Source organism: Belonocnema kinseyi, chromosome 2, assembly GCF_010883055.1.
Source record: "Belonocnema kinseyi isolate 2016_QV_RU_SX_M_011 chromosome 2, B_treatae_v1, whole genome shotgun sequence".
In the NCBI taxonomy this organism is placed as follows: domain Eukaryota; kingdom Metazoa; phylum Arthropoda; class Insecta; order Hymenoptera; family Cynipidae; genus Belonocnema; species Belonocnema kinseyi.
This window is the reverse complement of record NC_046658.1, coordinates 108,184,316-108,194,135: the sequence shown is the minus strand read 5'-3', so window position 1 is coordinate 108,194,135 and position 9,820 is coordinate 108,184,316. Positions and strand designations below refer to the sequence as shown.

The following is a 9,820-nucleotide window of genomic DNA, read 5'->3' as shown; positions in this document are numbered from 1 at the left end:
CTCATTTACTTCTGATCTGATTACTGGCGTCCTGATTCAATTCAATCACGTTACCATTACAAAATCTAATAGTTTCAGAAAAAATGGTAATAAAAATTGGTTTGAGATAGCTGTGGTGAACAAATTAATGAAAGTATATGAGATATCTGGTTTTTGAAGAAGAGCCAATAAACATTTAAGAAAATATAGAACTATTTCGCTGGGATTCGAACTCTCGAAATAAATTCTGGCTGTTTAAAGCCAAACATTCTCTTTTTTATCAATAGATATCAATAGATATCAATAGACTATTAGAATATTTTCTTACATTATTTGACTTATTCAGTAGCTATTTGTGGTCTACCTGAAGAGAAATAATTATTTCCATTATTCATAAACTTTTGAATCATTTGATGTTTTCTAGATTAAATATTTTTCATAGATATAGAATTCATAGTAGTATTTTCATATGCAAAATAAAAAAGGAAAAACTCATAAACTAATCAATTATATAAATAATTAAAGGAAAAAGTTAATTATTTAATGCATTAGAGAAGAGGCATTTCTGTGATATTCAATAAATAAAGTAAGGTTTTTAATAAAGTAGAAAGACATACATAAAATATCTATCGAATTGATAAATTGAAAACATTATTCTATGAAAAAAAGTCACTGAAATTCTAGAATAAGGTGACATTTTAAATTATTTTTTTACTCAGTTATGAACAAGCTGGAAACTTTTGATCAGGGATAATTAGGGAATTCGCAATTAGCTAACGGCATTTAGTATGCATCTCACGTTTCCATTTAAACCCTTTAGTCTAAACCACCCTTGTGTCAGTCTGCATTTCAAATTACATTTCACTCGAAGCAAGACTCGACTTTTCATTTTTTTCAAACTTTGTGCAATAAATTAATCACTCTTCAAAAGAGGTAAATAACATTAGAGAAAATTAATCAGTGTCATTAATTATCTTGCAATCGCTCCTAATTTATAATTCAGTCAGATTTTTCAATGCTTCAAAATTAGCCAAAATGTGAAGTTTCCAATTTGAAATTCATCTTCAGGCTTTAATTATCTCTTTTAAAACACATATCCAGGCTTTCATAGGTTTTCATAATTTATAATCATGAGGCTTTCGCTTTCATTTTTTAAATACATTTCTAGCCTAAAATAGTACAGATTCATATGATTCTTATTCAAGTATCAGATTTCAATTTTTTGTTCGATTCAGCGATTTTTATCATTTTTCGATCTGAAAAATTTCCAATTTTAGAAATAGTTAAATTTTTTACGTTTTTAACAATAATTTTTTATCTTTAATGCTTTAAAGAAATTTGTTTCTTTCTCGGGTTTTGAATTAGGAACTATTTAATTTTGAACGTGCACATTTCAAGATTTCTCAATACACAACACACAAAATAGAATTTCTTTCACTTCGTAAGTTTCAATTAAAAAAAAATTACATTTGAAAGATTTCACACTATTGATAGTTTAATTATAAATTGACGGCTGTGGACAAAAAAGTTGTAGGTTTTATCGTTTCTGAAGTAAACCTGAAAAATTTGTTTTTTAGAAAACATTTTGTTTTGTCTTTTTTCGCTTCAACCCATCATACTTCTGCCAATTTTTTGAATTTTTTTTCTGAAATTCACAGGAAATATTTTTGAGGATGATCTGCGACTATTAAAGTAAACAGCATATTAACATGTTAGTTTAAACAAAAGTTCTAAAGTTTTACCTGAATTTCAAGGAACAAGAAACTTCAAGGGGGAAAGTTATTCAGAATAATATAAGTAAGTTTTTTACTGAAATGATAATTTAAAATAAATCATTATTAAGAAATTAGGAATGCTTTTTTTTGTTGCGTGGTTTGTTTATTTATACGTATGTATCACTTTGACGAGTTCTCGTGAACATGCATGTTCGCTCGTTAAAAAAAAAGATCATTCAGAGAGAAATATCAATGCACCAAACTCTCGCTTTTAGTCATCCCGTTCTCAGCCTTCCTAGAAGTGCAGGTTCATGCAGTTTCTCAGGGAAGTAGGGCGAGAGCGGTTGCGACATTATACATATATTTCAATTGGAAACGATTCAGACGGCCCTTACTGTTTAAGTTTCTATCCCCCCGAAATCAGACCAAGGCCAGTTGAAAGCAACCCTCGACATTTGACTGCAAGCGAGAGTTTAGTGTATGTGGATTTGATTATAGAAATTAATTACATAATAACCAGCCACTGTTAATTCCAAAAATATGACAACAAGAAATCACTAGCAAGACATGGTTAATCGATTCAGTAAAAACAATTGAGTCTATTTGTGGAAGTATGGTAAACATGGGGATTTGCTTATAATTATTGTTTAAATAAAGAATATATAGTCAAAATGTGTAATAGTTTACAAAAATTGTATAAATAATTGAAAAAACAGCTACTTTGATTAAATCGTAATCGTACATTAATTTCTTATATTTTATGCAAAACAGAGAATTTTAACTACTAATTATTGCAAAAGACCAAGAAATTATTCTTGTTTATTAATTTTTTTAGAACATCATACCAATCATTTTTTTTCTGCACAAACACAATAAATTCAAAAAGTCGCATTTTTCTTCAAAAAGTCGCATTTTTTCAAAATAGTCGAAAAAAATCGAAAAAGTCGCACAATCGCAGTCCAGAAATATAAATTCAGGTGGACCAAAAAATCTTAAAATTATAAGAAAAAAAAAGTTACTTTTTCTTTAATAATTTTGGTGACAAGTTTAATAATGATATTAAACCAACTAAATTGATTAGCAATTTACATATCTGTTTGTTATTGCTATAAATAATTTTGTAGACAAAAATTATATGCTTAGAATTTTTATATACAAAGAAGAACAGCAAAGTGCAGTAACAATTGATATTTATAATAATAATAATAATAATATTATTATAAAAAACGTTGAATAAATGAATTAAGATTCAGCACCCGAATCAATATTAGATTCGATTTGTTCTATTAATTCTTTGATTTCTTTATGAAGTTGGTGCTATATCACAATTAAACTTACCACAAAAATGTTTTAAGACAAAATATCTTTTTGCTACGATCAAACGCCAGATTGATACTTTTCAATAGAAATATTGATTAAAGATTACGCAATTTGTTATTTATTGTCTCTTTTGTATGCAAAAAACGACCAATCTTAGTTTTTATTTGAAGTTCACTCATAAAAATCACATAAATAATCGCAACACATGTCATTCCAATAATAATTGAAGAAAAAATAGCTTTTTCCAAGAAGAAATGGCTGGTTGGGACATTTGTTTAATGAAATTGTAATTAACCATCTATATTATTAACGGTTGATAAAGCTCAAAGTATATAAATGATTTCGAAGACAATCCTGAATGACTTTTGGCCCGAAAAATATATTTAGCTTTGAGAAAAACCCATTTTTCAAGAATGTGCTTATAAAAATGTTTATAAAATCAGTGAATGTTAAATATTTCTAATTTTTCATCACAAATTATGATTATTATGAATTATCTTAGCACCTATCTCAAAATAATTTTTTCTATGAGAAGAAATACTAGTCAGAATTTTGTTTCTAAAAATTATTTATAAGAATTAAGTTCAATATTATCTAAGAATTATTTCTGTTCTTTGAGTGCAGGTTAAATATTTCCGGCTTATAGTTCGTTTCTAAAAAAAATTTTGATTGTTTTAAAAGCTTTTCCAATATTTAAAAAAAATTGTTTAAAAAAAGTTGTTTGTAATGTCATAGAGAAACTTTTCAGAGCTGTCAGGGATAAACTTTGCTATTATCAATCAATTTAATCATTTTGAGTTTTTTGGGCTAACCCTCATATAAATAAGAGCCACTCAACTGAATATTTTACAAAAGTTTTAAACTGAAAAATGATAAATTTATGAGTACTCAGATCGATTTTCAAATGATTGGACTCAATACGTGTAATACCTCGTTTTGCATGCAGGTAATAATGCTGCCCACATGTGTCGTATATAATCTAAGCGTGGGTTTGGAAGTCACTGTACCAGATTGCGTGTGATATGGTCAAATGCGCGTAATAAAGGAAATGAAGCAGGTGATAGATGTGCAAAGGGGTAGCTTGTAGCTTGCTTATCGAATATTTTTTGCTCTAACTGACACTTCTAAATCATAAATAAACACTGGCAAAAATTAACTTTCGTTGCCTTTAAGAGAAGTTTGTTAAAAAAAAATCCGTAAAAAAAGTAAACTCAAAAAAGTCAATTTGTGTAACAAAAAGACCTCAAATGAGATTGCATATCATTCTGCTTATTAATATCGAATCAAAATTATCCACTTTTGCAACAACACAAATTTTTACCCAACTTCATTTATATCTGTCGATTGGCAATTCTTATTTTTATTGAAAGTCGTTGGTTAGTTCTAACTGACATAATACTCCTAAAAAAAGGAACGTGTTAAAACATTTTAGCTTAACAGATAGTTCAAATAGAATGGCCAATTTTTAGTTGAAAAATTCAATATAAAGAAAGAAGAAACGAATTTTTAAGAAAATAGTTAAATTTCTATCCAACTAAATAAATTTTCAACTAAAAAAATTAATTTTTAATACGGAAAAGTTCCATTTTGAACCAAATAACAAGAAATTTTCAACCAAAAATATTAATTTTCTACCAAAAAAGACAAATTTTCCTCAAAGTACATCCATTTCTACCAAATAGTTCAACGTTCAACTGAAGAAGTTCAATTTTCAATCAAACAGTTGAATATTATACTAACAATAGTAAATCTTAAAAAAAAAAATTTTTTAATTTAGAGTTCAAAAATGATTTTTAACCCGAAAAAGCGAATTTTTAACAAAACAGTTCTCTTTAAAAAGACGAATTTGCAACAAAATGCATTTTAAACCAAACATATTAAATTTCTATCGAAAAAGATTAATTTTCATAGAAAATTAATTTTCAAGATATATTAGAGAGATATAAATCTTGAATAGAAATAGTTAGATTTTCAATTAAAAAATAAATGCAACCAAAAAAGCGATTTTTTAACAGAATAGTTAAATTTTCTATCAAGAAGGTCAATTTATTTCTCCCAAAAAGAATAATTTTATACAGAAAGAAGAATTTTCAATACAATACATAATTTTCCAATCAATTAATTGAATTATAAAAAAAAAAAGATTAATTTTTAACCAAAAATGTAATATGTAAAATTTTAGTTTTGAAAATTAATTTTTAAGCAAGAAAACGTATTTTCAAAATAAAATTTAAAGTTTGCACCAAAAATTTAAGTTTTAACAAAGTAGTTCAGCTTTCAACCACTTAATTAAATTTGCAACAAAGAAGGATGAATTCTCGACGAAAAAGATTAGTTTTCAACCAAACGTTTGCATTTTCAACCAAAAAATATGAAATTTCAACCAGAAGAGATGAATTTTCAAACTAAAAAGACAAAATTACAAAAAAAGAACTTTAATCTTCAATTAAATTATTGAGATTTCAAACCAAAAGGGGAATTTTCTACAAAAAAATTGACTTTTCATTCTGTAAATATAAATGTTCAATAAAAAATTTCATTTTCGACCAAATAGTTGAATTTTGAAGGAAAAGAGACGAATTTTTAACAAAATAAATAAATTTTCAGACAAACATTAATTTTTTCAGTTTAAGAGATTAAGTTTTTACTAAAAGTGTTTCTATAAATTTAACTATTTTCGACTCCCACATCTGGAAGATTTAGAACTTCCTGGAATCAGCAGGAAATATTTTAGAAAATTTTGATTTTCGAGGTGATGATAATATCCAAGTTCCCTATATTTAGCTATAAATTTCTAAGGCTCTGGAAATTATTTTCTTTACTTTCAGGACATGTTTCTTTAAATTGACCTAGTTTTAATAATCGTTACCGACTTTTTTTTTCAAATGTATGAAATTTCTTCAAAATCGGATCGATAAAAAAACCTTAATCTGCATAACAGTGTTGCATATCATTTTGATCAAATTTCGGGATCGAATTGATCAACTGGTATTTACTGTATTAGGCTTAATATTAATTATAACTGTAAATATGAAATTGAAATCTATTATTAAAATACTATTTACCTTTCTGGTATATTTGTTGAATTTGAGTATTTTTTGGAATATTTTTTTCTCATAAAAATCAAATAAAACTATCAAATGCTTTTATATATATTGAAAGAAGTTTTTTTTCATTGATTGCATTAATTCCCTCTCTCTTTATCTACAAGATCTCCATTAATTGCCTATTTCTTTAGTCTCTTTCATTATACAAAACTTTCACAGCGTCCTAATTAAAGTCATGCCTAATAAGTGTGATTTTATGTTTAGAAAGGATAATGTAGTATTCCTCATTTCTATTAAAATTATTTTTGCATTCATTTCTCTTTATTTCTAGAGACTTTCTTGTTTGACCCATGTATACTGCATTACAGCTCCTACATTTTATTTTTATACATTATTTTTTCCTGTAGCGTAAACAAATGGAGATATGGAAGAAGAGATATCTCGAGTTAAAATTTCGTTGTCACTTTCAACTTCTTTCACTTTCATCAATGAAGGTGAATGAAGATGAAATGAAGTTAAAAAAACAGACAGATTAAAACCCAAAAATTTCAAAAGGGTACAAAGATGATTTGTGAAATGAGTTAATTTCTTGACTGCTCACATACCTGAAGTCAAAATGAGAAGTTTGCGTTTAGAAAAGTATATTGAGCTTTCTAATTTATTTACTCCACTTTAACCCTTTTCTCGGGTGGGTGAAGGGTGTGTTGAAAATTAAATTGATTACAATTGAGTGGCTCTTCTGAAAACAATCATCACGTTGAAAGAGAAGGTGAAATAGGATAACATGGTTTGAAGTTAAAATGAAGGTTAAATCAGTAAGATCAACTTTGTCAGTTTGTGGCGTTGAAAGCGAAAGAAGCCGAAACTACGGTTTTTAGTATTTTCATCTTGCATTGAATAACGCTTACGCTTTAAAAAGTTGTAACTGATGACGAAACTTCGACTCGGGATATATGGAACAAGCAGAAGGTTTCATCAAACAAGGCACTGCAAATTTGGTATTTTTACTAAAAAAGTCTCTTAATGGTTTAAAGCAGTATGGATGTCAATGGTACGAGAAGCTAGGTAAATCACTTTAAGAATTTTAGATTAAATATTTACAAATTCAAATGTAAATTCAGACAATTGCATTTGGGTAAAAAGAACCAAAGAAATTATTCTTATCAATGTAGTCTGTGTTGATGATTTGATTGTCGCAACAAAGCGAAAGGAAGAATTGACACGAATTAAAGACTCATTAGGACAGGATTTTAAAATGAAAGATTTGAAAGCTTTGCACTACTGTCTGGGCATTGAATTTCGTCAAGATATTTTTGTTGAGTTCATAATGGAAAATTCAAAGCTAGTTTTTACTTCTTTTGAAAATAAAACAAAACTTTAAAAGAAAATGGCACCAAAAATTGATGAAGAAGCAAAAGTAGCAAGTCCGTTTCCTTATCAAATAATTGATTGGATCTAGCTCATATACAGTTAGTGTCTTGTGACAGTTCAATAAAAATCCAGGAAAAGCACATTGGTGCGCAGCTACTAGATAACTTCGAGGAAGTATTAATCAAGGTTTAATTTATCAAAAGAAGAAAAAGATTGGTTAGGTAGATGCAGATTGGGGATCTGATCTCGACGTCAAACTTCGTACAAAGGTTTTGCCTTTTAACTGGCCAGTTCCTCTATTACATGGGAATCCAGAAAACAAAGAACTGATCTCAGAAAAAACCTATTTTTTGTGATAACTAAGGTGCTCAGAAACAAATTAACAATTCTACTTATCATTCAAGAATTAAGTATATAGACATCCGCTACCAGTACATAAGAAAGATTTCAACAAATAAGAACAAAGAGGAATTCAAGAAATTTTGAAATAAACAATTAAAGATCAACGATATACGTAGATACGAAACGTAAAAACGAAGATAAACGAATTACAGATTTTTATGATGAATTTGTATAGCAAAATCCAAATAATATAACTTTTCTGTTTATCTAGTTTATCACGTATGTTTTTTCCAAATTTATGGTTCTATTATTTTAAAATACAATTCTGTAAATTGAGTGTAACCCCATTTTCCCTAGGAAAATGATTTCAAAGCCTTTGAAAATTTCCCAAAATATAGTAAAACAATCGTCATAAATCTGTTAAAATCTCTACTATCTTTTTTGTTTCATTGGCTTTTCGATTCATATAATAAAGTTTCATAACTTACTCAAACAAAATTAAACCACAGTTCGTTTATTTTGAGAAATACAAACATTAGAAGCCATTCAATTATTTTTCAGATCATTAATTTTATCATGACATGGGACATAGTTGAGGTTCATAATGAGCCTGTAAGAAAATCACATCTGAAACAAAATTGAAACCCTAATTTTTTTCTGTGTACAGCTCCTACATTTTGTTTGATACATTGCATGATATGTGTTTCGTTCATCACTTATGTCTTTTTCCAATTCTATAGTTCAATTACTTTAAAACAGAATTCTATAAATTGTGTCTAAATCCCTTTTTCCTAGAAATTATCTTATAATGGTTTAGGAAAACAATTTGTTTTCACATATCGGTCTTTTTCTTATGAATGTTCTGATGCGACAATTGTATAGCATTGTTAAGCATATTTTTTACAATCATAATTTTATTTTGTATCGAATTATTCAAAAGCAACCAGTTATACTTTTACTTTCATTAGTTTTTATAAGTGCTAAAATATAAAAAATCTGCCCGCTACGCGAGCACATTCCCATCGCGCGCTACGCGCGTGGCTCGCTTCGCTCGCAAGTTTCAGCGCGCCTAGGGCGTGCGACTTTTGGACTCAAACAAATTTAATATTTTTATTTAGAATGTTATTTTTTACGACTAAAGTAAAAACTAACTGTCCTATCAAAAATTATAGCTCTTTTTTGGATGAACAAGTTTTGTCTCATTTTTTCTCGTAGCTTATATCCAAAAGTGATTCATTTTTAATTTGTAGTTATTTCAAGGGCGCGCAATTTGAGCTTTTTTATTTTTTCGTATCTTGCATAGTTTGATCAAAAAATGGAATTTTTGGATTTTTCATTATTTTTGGTACGATCAAATTTGGAGTGTTCAACTTCTCGACCAAATTTAAAAAGTTGTTATCATAGTCCTGTAAGGCTTTTCTTTTTTTCAAAAAAGTCAGAAGGATAAATTGTTCAAGTTTTGAAGTATATGAACAACCGAGCATAAAATTTATAAATCTTGGAAAAATGTGGTTTCAAACATTTTTGGTACGACCAAATTTTGAATTTTCAACTTTTTAAACAAATTGAATAGGTTGTTATCATAATCTTGTAGGCCTTTCAAAAAGCAACGTTTTTCTTTTAAAGACTTTTTTTCGTATCATGCGTTTTTTGGCTTAAATCGTTCATTTTAGTTTGTTTTTCTGGATTTTGAAAATACTATAACTCTAGTAATTTTTGATTTTTCAAAAAAAGTCATTAAAATAAATTGTTACATTTTTTGAATTCTATGAATAGCCGTATAGAGAATGTTTGAATTTTTTAAAAAGTGGTCTCAAAAATATTCAAAATGTGTCCACTTTTTGAATTTTCATCCAAAATGGCTGGCTAACGAACTTGACCTTTAGTTTAGGACACTAAATAAATGTACCAAAGGGCAATCTAATAGATTAATTTTTTTCAAAAGTCATCGTGTTCACAGACAGACAGACAGACATACAGACAGACATACAGGCAGACACATTCGTAAAAACCTGTTTTTCGGATTCAGGGGTCTCAAAACGTGGA

General features: G+C 27.9%; 1 protein-coding gene and 1 long non-coding RNA gene across 5 annotated transcripts in view; one reads left to right on the top strand and one right to left on the bottom strand.

The window, feature by feature from the left end:
- LOC117168509 (protein sprint) overlaps positions 1 to 9,820 on the bottom strand; it is a 353,946-nt gene that overhangs the window by 60,931 nt on the left and 283,195 nt on the right. The gene's annotated exons all lie outside the window — the stretch shown is intronic.
- LOC117168524 overlaps positions 1 to 9,820 on the top strand; it is an 87,294-nt gene that overhangs the window by 32,145 nt on the left and 45,329 nt on the right. The gene's annotated exons all lie outside the window — the stretch shown is intronic.